Raw genomic sequence first — 8415 nt, forward strand, 5'->3', positions numbered from 1 at the left:
TTAAGCACGACGTTTTATCGGTTGATGATGTTTTAGGTCTTTGTTTTAGTGAGATGTATATTTATTTTTTATTAGACAAAAAAAGGAATGCCACCCTTCTAAATAAATGGTTTGTGACTGACTGGAACTCCAAATAAATAAAGATTTGCCCCATGTCCCCCTACATAAATTTTAAGGAAATTTGATTTTACTATTGTTACAATGTAAAAAATTTTTTTATCTATCTATGTAACCAAAAAGTATTTTATTGTAAAATTGAATTTTTTTTTATCAATAAATCATTGACACCCCTGCAAAGGGGTAGCCAACTGAAAAAAAATCTGTTCTTATCAGTTTAATATCTGATACGTCCCCTATCTGGGGACCATATATTAAATGGATTTTTAGAACAGGGAGATGGAAATAGAGCTTGCTCTGTCCACTCCACGCATTGACCTGGTATTGCAGTATTTCCAGGACCGGTGCACCCTTCCCTTATGTGTTGACTAAAATCAGATTCCAAAAGTGCTATTTGTGTTTGCTATTGTTTTTGTCTTTCTGATGGGATCTCCCCTTTTAATCCCATTATTTCAACACCTGTTGGACAATGCATTTGTACAGTCATGTGTGATAATGAGCTCATTTATTAAATGCAATTAATTAATACATTGCCACCTCTTGTTGTGTGTGTGTGTGTGTGTGTGTGTCTTCTGTGTTTCTGTGTTTCCGGCATTTCACATTGGAACAGCTCATTCACCTTCCTTGTCTTCTCTCCGCCCTCCCTCCTAGGTAAGTTAAAGAGCTGCACCTGAGCCAGCCACTGATTGATGCAGCACCACAGTCAAATAGTGGAGTGGAGTGGAGTAGGGGAACAGCAAACAGCCATTAAAGCAGCCAGCCGCCTACCCGCCACAATGGACCTACCTGTGTACACTAGATGGATGTGATGGAATGTACTGTCGTCCCTACATTTCAAGAAGAAGTAAGAATTGCAGTTGCAACAAACCCTTGCTTGCCTACAAAGAGAGCAGCAATTTGGATTTGTTACTTTGTTACCTGGAAGAATAACAAACTGTGCAAGGATGGAGGTTGTAGGAGCAAGGAGAAGTTGTCTGTAAAGTTGGTGGATGCTTATTTTCCATTTTGCAGTCCCTTGTCTCCCTCTTGTGGCCTCCTGGAGGCAAATAAATGTGCAAAAAAAAGACAGCCTGGCGGCCGGCTGTTGCAGTGTTGCCCTCTCAGGCAACACTGAGTGACTGACTGAGCCTCACCGTCTTATATAAAGTTCAGACGGAACTTTGCACGTGTCATAGTGGAGCCCTCAGGATTCCAGAGCCAGCTTTCTGACATCATAATGGGGCCTCAGAGATAGATAAAAGCCTGGGCCCAGGCAGTGTTGGTCAGTGCTGCTCAGCAGGCAGCACTGGACTGGATTAAAGCTAATACAAGTTGTGAAGGAACAAGGGGTGGCTGTGGGCATGCACTTACTGCTGCTGCTGCTGCCAGTATTTGCACGGCAGGAGGGCATTTGGGCGTTGCCAAGAAGGCGTTTTTATGTAGATTCCTCCTCTTTCAGCACTGCATTGTGGTGCAAGCAAAAGAAGCAAATCCTGTGTAGCTTCCTCTCCGGCCTTTATTCACCTCCCGCTTAGTAGCTGTAAATGTGTGTGAGCCTGCAGGGCCCCATGGAATTGCCTAGAAGTAGGCTGAATCGCTGCAAGGGGTGAACAGCAGTATTAGGCAGGCTCGGTCAACGCCAGGCCCATTCGGGTTATCGCTTCTCGGCCTTTTGGCTAAGATCAAGTGTAGTGCTTTAGGGTATTGCCTTGTTTCTTGGTCAGGAGGTGCCCTGGTACCCTTTTCCTTGGCCTGGGGGGATCGTCTCTTTCACAAGAGACTTCACCCCTCTGCTGCTATTGGGGAGGAGGATTAGTCCAGGGCAACGAGGAGCGATCACCCACCTGACACCTCGGTGTTGAAGGTCTATCCTGAAAACCATCAGAATGGAGGCCATACCGGAATATATGAGGACCAGGAATGCTGTTCGTTTTACGGTGACGGAACTGGAAAGGACCAAGAAAGACCTGCGTTTCCTGAGCGAAGATTTGTTGCTGGGACTGTTTCGGCTGAGCAAGGAGGACATACTGGCGGTAATGGACTACCCACAGAGAGGTGTCTATGACGTCACGTTCATCAATGAAGAAACGTATTTGAAGTTTTCGGTAAACTTGTTGAAGTCACGTGAAGATCCAAAGTTGGAAGGTGTGGTGTTGGTACCACACTTTTCTGTGTGGCAGCGTCTTGTGACCGTCAAGATGTACTCGCCATATGTTGAAGAGGAGGATATTAGTATATTCCTAGGGAAGTATTGCGAGAAAGTTGTGGAGAAAGGCAAAGTTCTGAATGAATTTGGCTTCTGGACCGGAAAATGGAGATTTTTTTGTTCAATGAAACTGGACAGAACTTCAGGAAAAATGGTAACCCCACCAGCTCGCTTTAAAATTGGAAACACAACTGGAGATTTGTTCTTTTCTGGAATGGACATTTTTTGCAGGAACTGTAAGAAATATGGGCACAATACAGCAGAATGTCAAAAGATTGTGTGTACAAAATGTTTGCATGAAGGCCACGACTATCAAGACTGCAAAGAGGAAAAGATTTGTAACATGTGTGGAGAGGGTGGGCATGTCTTCAGGATATGTCCAAAGAGACATAGAAGAGGAGTGCAACAAGAGAGTGGAGCAAGCAGGGAGAAAAGTAAACCGAATATTGAAGAGGTTTCTCCAGTAACGGAAAAAGTGGAGAATAGTGGAGGAGGAGGTATTAAAGATACTGATGTGGGCAAAGGTAAAATTGCTGAAAAAAGGAAAATTGGGAAAGTTAAAATATCTAAAGAAGAAAGTGAAGAAAGAGAGGATATAATAAGAGAGTCGATTAATTTACGGAAGAAGGCGGATGTAGAGGTTTTGCGTGGAATAATAGAGACGCATTTGACAAAACAATTTTTCCGTTTTATGGAAACATATAAAATACCACCTTGGTTGGTGGAAGAGGTCAAGAATGAATGGGATGGTAAACCCCTGAAGCAGGAACTATTGGAGATGCTTGCTGTTTGCGCGGTTAGAAAAGGCTTGGTGACATGATTTAAATGTTTCTGATGTCAGGACTTTGATGTTCTTTGTTCTTATCTGTTGTTCATGTTTTGCAAAATTCTTCTGATATAAAAAAAAAAAAAAAAAAAAAAAAAAAAAAATCTGTTCTTATCAGTTTAATATCTGATACGTCCCCTATCTGGGGACCATATATTAAATGGATTTTTAGAACAGGGAGATGGAAATAGAGCTTGCTCTGTCCACTCCACGCATTGACCTGGTATTGCAGTATTTCCAGGACCGGTGCACCCTTCCCTTATGTGTTGACTAAAATCAGATTCCAAAAGTGCTATTTGTGTTTGCTATTGTTTTTGTCTTTCTGATGGGATCTCCCCTTTTAATCCCATTATTTCAACACCTGTTGGACAATGCATTTGTACAGTCATGTGTGATAATGAGCTCATTTATTAAATGCAATTAATTAATACATTGCCACCTCTTGTTGTGTGTGTGTGTGTGTGTGTGTGTGTGTCTTCTGTGTTTCTGTGTTTCCGGCATTTCACATTGGAACAGCTCATTCACCTTCCTTGTCTTCTCTCCGCCCTCCCTCCTAGGTAAGTTAAAGAGCTGCACCTGAGCCAGCCACTGATTGATGCAGCACCACAGTCAAATAGTGGAGTGGAGTGGAGTAGGGGAACAGCAAACAGCCATTAAAGCAGCCAGCCGCCTACCCGCCACAATGGACCTACCTGTGTACACTAGATGGATGTGATGGAATGTACTGTCGTCCCTACATTTCAAGAAGAAGTAAGAATTGCAGTTGCAACAAACCCTTGCTTGCCTACAAAGAGAGCAGCAATTTGGATTTGTTACTTTGTTACCTGGAAGAATAACAAACTGTGCAAGGATGGAGGTTGTAGGAGCAAGGAGAAGTTGTCTGTAAAGTTGGTGGATGCTTATTTTCCATTTTGCAGTCCCTTGTCTCCCTCTTGTGGCCTCCTGGAGGCAAATAAATGTGCAAAAAAAAGACAGCCTGGCGGCCGGCTGTTGCAGTGTTGCCCTCTCAGGCAACACTGAGTGACTGACTGAGCCTCACCGTCTTATATAAAGTTCAGACGGAACTTTGCACGTGTCATAGTGGAGCCCTCAGGATTCCAGAGCCAGCTTTCTGACATCATAATGGGGCCTCAGAGATAGATAAAAGCCTGGGCCCAGGCAGTGTTGGTCAGTGCTGCTCAGCAGGCAGCACTGGACTGGATTAAAGCTAATACAAGTTGTGAAGGAACAAGGGGTGGCTGTGGGCATGCACTTACTGCTGCTGCTGCTGCCAGTATTTGCACGGCAGGAGGGCATTTGGGCGTTGCCAAGAAGGCGTTTTTATGTAGATTCCTCCTCTTTCAGCACTGCATTGTGGTGCAAGCAAAAGAAGCAAATCCTGTGTAGCTTCCTCTCCGGCCTTTATTCACCTCCCGCTTAGTAGCTGTAAATGTGTGTGAGCCTGCAGGGCCCCATGGAATTGCCTAGAAGTAGGCTGAATCGCTGCAAGGGGTGAACAGCAGTATTAGGCAGGCTCGGTCAACGCCAGGCCCATTCGGGTTATCGCTTCTCGGCCTTTTGGCTAAGATCAAGTGTAGTACCTGCTCAAGCTGAGGTTAGTAATCATCCCTGCCGGTGGTACGTGGGCCATCGTAGGGGGATGACAGAACGCCGAGGTGAGGGCAGGGAACCACAACGGTCATCGCTCTGGTGTACGCATTTGGTTTAAAGGTACCATTTGTAGGTGACCAGGCGACCGCCGGATCGAGGTCAGGAGGTCGGGTAGTTTGAAAGCCCGAGTTGCTATGTGCCCCAGGGCTGGTGACCCTGGGGTGCCTTAACTCACTGGGGGTGGGATCCCACTGAGTGAAGGCACACTTGCACGCACTCTTCTTTCACACTTTTAAGCACACACCTTTATTCTCCCGGCCTTCTGGCTGGGAGATGAGGAATTTTTATATACCTGGCGGATGTCCAGGCTGTATCACAGCGCACATCCACTTATTTAATTTTGTTTTTCACTGTGTGTTTGTCACGTTTGTCACAAGGATTTTGGGATGCGGTGCCCTTTTGGGACCCTCCTGAGGTCTAGGGGGAAAATGTGTGGCCTTCTGGTTCCTTTTTCCCCTGCAACCCGGCCTCCCTTCTTCGGAGGGGAGGTGCAACTAGGATGCAGGCTCCTGGGTGGACACTGGGGTGGCAGCCCAGGTAGAAGCCTAGGAGTGTGTTTGGGTCTCCCTAAGCTTCGGCGAGGGGGGACCATCGATCCTTGATCCTCTAGGCCTATGGTTTGGAGGGTCAGGGAATGGTTATGCGGGGCCTCTCTCTTTTAAGAGAAGGGCTGCGATAGACCGCATCCTTGTGCACTTTTTGTGTGGCACCTCTGCACTTTTTATGCACTTGGGTGATAGAAAGCACGGCTCGGGCTTTCAATAAAAAAAAAAATCTGTTCTTATCAGTCCTTGTAAGGATAGATAGCTCGGAGAACCACTGGGGGCTATAAACACTAGCTTAGCGATCCAAGAGCGTTCCAGACGAAGCCGGCGACGAACTGCGGAGAAGAACCAGCGAAGACGACGATCCAGAAGGGAGAAGCCGCCATCGAGGAAGAAGCTCCGGGAGATCGCTGCCGGGAAGAAGAAGGAGAACTTCGGAGAAGAGCCGCTGCTGAAGGGGATCTTCGAAGAAGCTCGGCCGCAGAAGAAGAAGCTCGACGAGGAACCGCTGCGGAAGAAATTTCGTGGAAGAACCTCGGCCAGCAAGGAGAAGATTTGCATAGCTCCGCCCCCTTCGGGAAAGAGCTATCGAAGATCCTCCCCAAGCGACAGGAACAGCTGGAAGAAGCCATGGCCTCAACCAGCAACCCTGCCACCCAGAAGGAGAAGGCTGATGGACCAGGTGAGCCGGCCCAGGCCAGGACATCTCCTCCTGAAGCCTCCTCAAGCCAACAGGCCACCAGGAAGCCGAACCAGGCTGCTCCAACCCTGGAGCCCTGGATGAAGCAGACGGTGGCCCTGAAGCTCAAGGAGGTGGACGGGAGAGTGCCGGACATGACGGAAGAAGTGTTCTGCCAGAAGATGCTCCTGGATCAGGGCTTCGCTAAGCCGGAGACCATCAGTATCCAGGCCTTCATGACCGGGATGTTCTTCGTGACCTTCGCTTCGATCAACATCTGCAGAAGGTACTGGGAGATGGTGAAAGCGGCGAGGCCTGAATCCCCTTTCTCTCGCTTTGTGGGCAACTGCCCTGTCCAAAGAGAGGAAAGGCGGGTGACGGTCTCAATGCGGAACCCACACACCCCCGGCAAAGACATCACCACGCTCCTGAAGCGGTTCTGCACAGTGGTGAGGGAACCCACCCACATCCTGAACGGACTCGGCTTCTGGACTGGCAAGTGGTCGGTAATCGTCCGACTGAACAAGGATTCGAGCGCGGAAGACGGCCTCCAGCACCTGCCCCAGTCATTCTCGCTGGGCAACTCCTACGGCCTCATCTATTACCCGGACATGCCGCAGATCTGCAGGAGATGCAGCAAGAAGGGTCATTCGGTGAAGGACTGCAAGGAGGACGCCTGCAAGAACTGCCGGGTAACAGGACACGAGACCAAAGACTGCCCGAAACGGACAATGTGCAACCTCTGCGGACAAGCAGCCCACTCTTACAAGGACTGCCCGAAGAGGGATCGATCCTGGGCAACTGTAGCAGCGAAAGCTCCAGCCAGAGGGAACCCCGCCCCAGCCAGAGCTCCAGCGGCACAGAAGACCGGGAAAAAGAAGGATGGTAAGAAGACGACAGTCCCTCCCCCCCCTCTCCCGGCCCTCCCTCGCCCTACCCTTCCCACCCTCCCTCGCCCGGCCCTCCCCACCCCCCCGTCCCCAACCCCTGTCACCCCCACTGAGGCTCTCACCTTCTCCTACCCACCCATCTCAGTGGTCCTGTCACCTGCACCTCTCCCAACCCAGCCTCCCTTCTCCCCAGCTCCAGCAGCACTAACATCTTCCCCTCCAGCTGCTGGAGTCCTCTCCCTGGAGGATTTTCCCCCTCTTGTCTCCTCAGGTGCCATCCAGAGGAAGAGAAAGGTGAGGGACAGCCCAGCTGCTGAGTCCTCAAAGCGACAAGTCGTGGAAATCTGCGAAGATTCCCTTGCGCAGCAGGAGGAAATGGAGCAGATGGTGGAGGAACTCGTGTCTGAACCTGAGGTCATCGACTTCACAACAGACATCCAGGTGGCTACAATCCTGGAACAATTTCTGTCAGAGGGCCTGCTGGATCTTTCGGACCCGCCAGGCGAGGAGGATCCGCCCGACCGGACTGGTAACTAAGGTGTATCGTTTGCACTAACCTTCTTTATTCTCCCCCATGGCTGCTAAACTTAACATCTTTAGCCTCAATGTGAGGAGTGTTAGAGATAGGACTAGATGTCAGATGGTGCTAACTTTTCTTTCCAAGCAGTCGAGTGATGTATTTATGCTGCAGGAATGTACTCTCCCCTCTTCCAGGTCATACCATCATCTGGCCAGGCAGTGGACCCATGGCCCGTCCTACTGGTCTGGTGGGGGCGACTGTAAGTCTGCAGGGGTTGCCATCCTGATTAGGGGAAGCGTATTTACTGTTGACTCTGTCCAGGAGCTCGCCTGCGGCCGCTTGTTGGTCGTAGACGGTTCCTGGGCAGGAGAGCCGATTAGGCTCATCAACGTATACGCTCCCCCTATGAAGGCTGAGCGCCTGGAACTATTCCAGACCCTGCGGACCCAGCTCGCCACCACTAGGGCAGTGGTGATGGCCGGGGACTTCAACTGCCCCATCGAAGAGGATGGACGAAGTTCCGGCACTTCAATCAAGCTGGATGTCAGTTCCAAACTGCTTATCGAGATGGTAACCGAAGCATCCTTGCAGGACGTTGTGGGCTCCATGGGGATCGGCTCTGTGAACTATTCATGGAGCCGACCCGATGGCTCACTTCGTTCTCGGATTGACTTTGTGTTCACCTCCCGGGCAGTCAAGCAGCATGGGCACTCCATGGTCCCCTGCTTCTTCTCTGACCACAGGGCCATTCTCTTCCAGGGTGCCATCGGCCACGGTTTTCCTCCCGGCCCTGGCTCCTGGAAGCTGAATTGTGCCCTGCTGGAAAGAGAAGAGGTACTGGCGGAACTTAGAGACGCCTATATTGTTTGGAGGAATGATAAAGTTTTCTTTGACAAAACCTGTGACTGGTGGGAATATGTTAAAGTTGAATTTCGTTGTTTCTTTCAGGCAAAAAGTCGTCAACAGGCGTGTGAGAGGAAGAGAGACTTCAGAGAGATGCAGC

General features: G+C 49.4%; 1 non-coding gene and 3 pseudogenes across 1 annotated transcript; all 4 read left to right on the forward strand.

Annotated features, from left to right (window-relative positions):
* Positions 1–259: 259 nt before the first annotated feature.
* Positions 260–472, forward strand: LOC142685951 (U2 spliceosomal RNA; annotated as a pseudogene).
* A 1280-nt stretch (positions 473–1752) lies between these two features.
* Positions 1753–1894, forward strand: LOC142685988 (U2 spliceosomal RNA; annotated as a pseudogene).
* Positions 1895–3187: 1293 nt separating this feature from the next.
* On the forward strand, positions 3188–3385 carry LOC142685964 (U2 spliceosomal RNA). The gene has a single exon (XR_012855376.1). It is a non-coding gene; the product is annotated as a U2 spliceosomal RNA (small nuclear RNA).
* A 1284-nt stretch (positions 3386–4669) lies between these two features.
* Positions 4670–4739, forward strand: LOC142685998 (U2 spliceosomal RNA; annotated as a pseudogene).
* Positions 4740–8415: the final 3676 nt, after the last annotated feature.

The sequence above is a fragment of the Rhinoderma darwinii genome (genome assembly GCF_050947455.1).
Source record: "Rhinoderma darwinii isolate aRhiDar2 chromosome 5 unlocalized genomic scaffold, aRhiDar2.hap1 SUPER_5_unloc_16, whole genome shotgun sequence".
NCBI classification, from domain to species: Eukaryota; Metazoa; Chordata; class Amphibia; order Anura; family Rhinodermatidae; genus Rhinoderma; species Rhinoderma darwinii.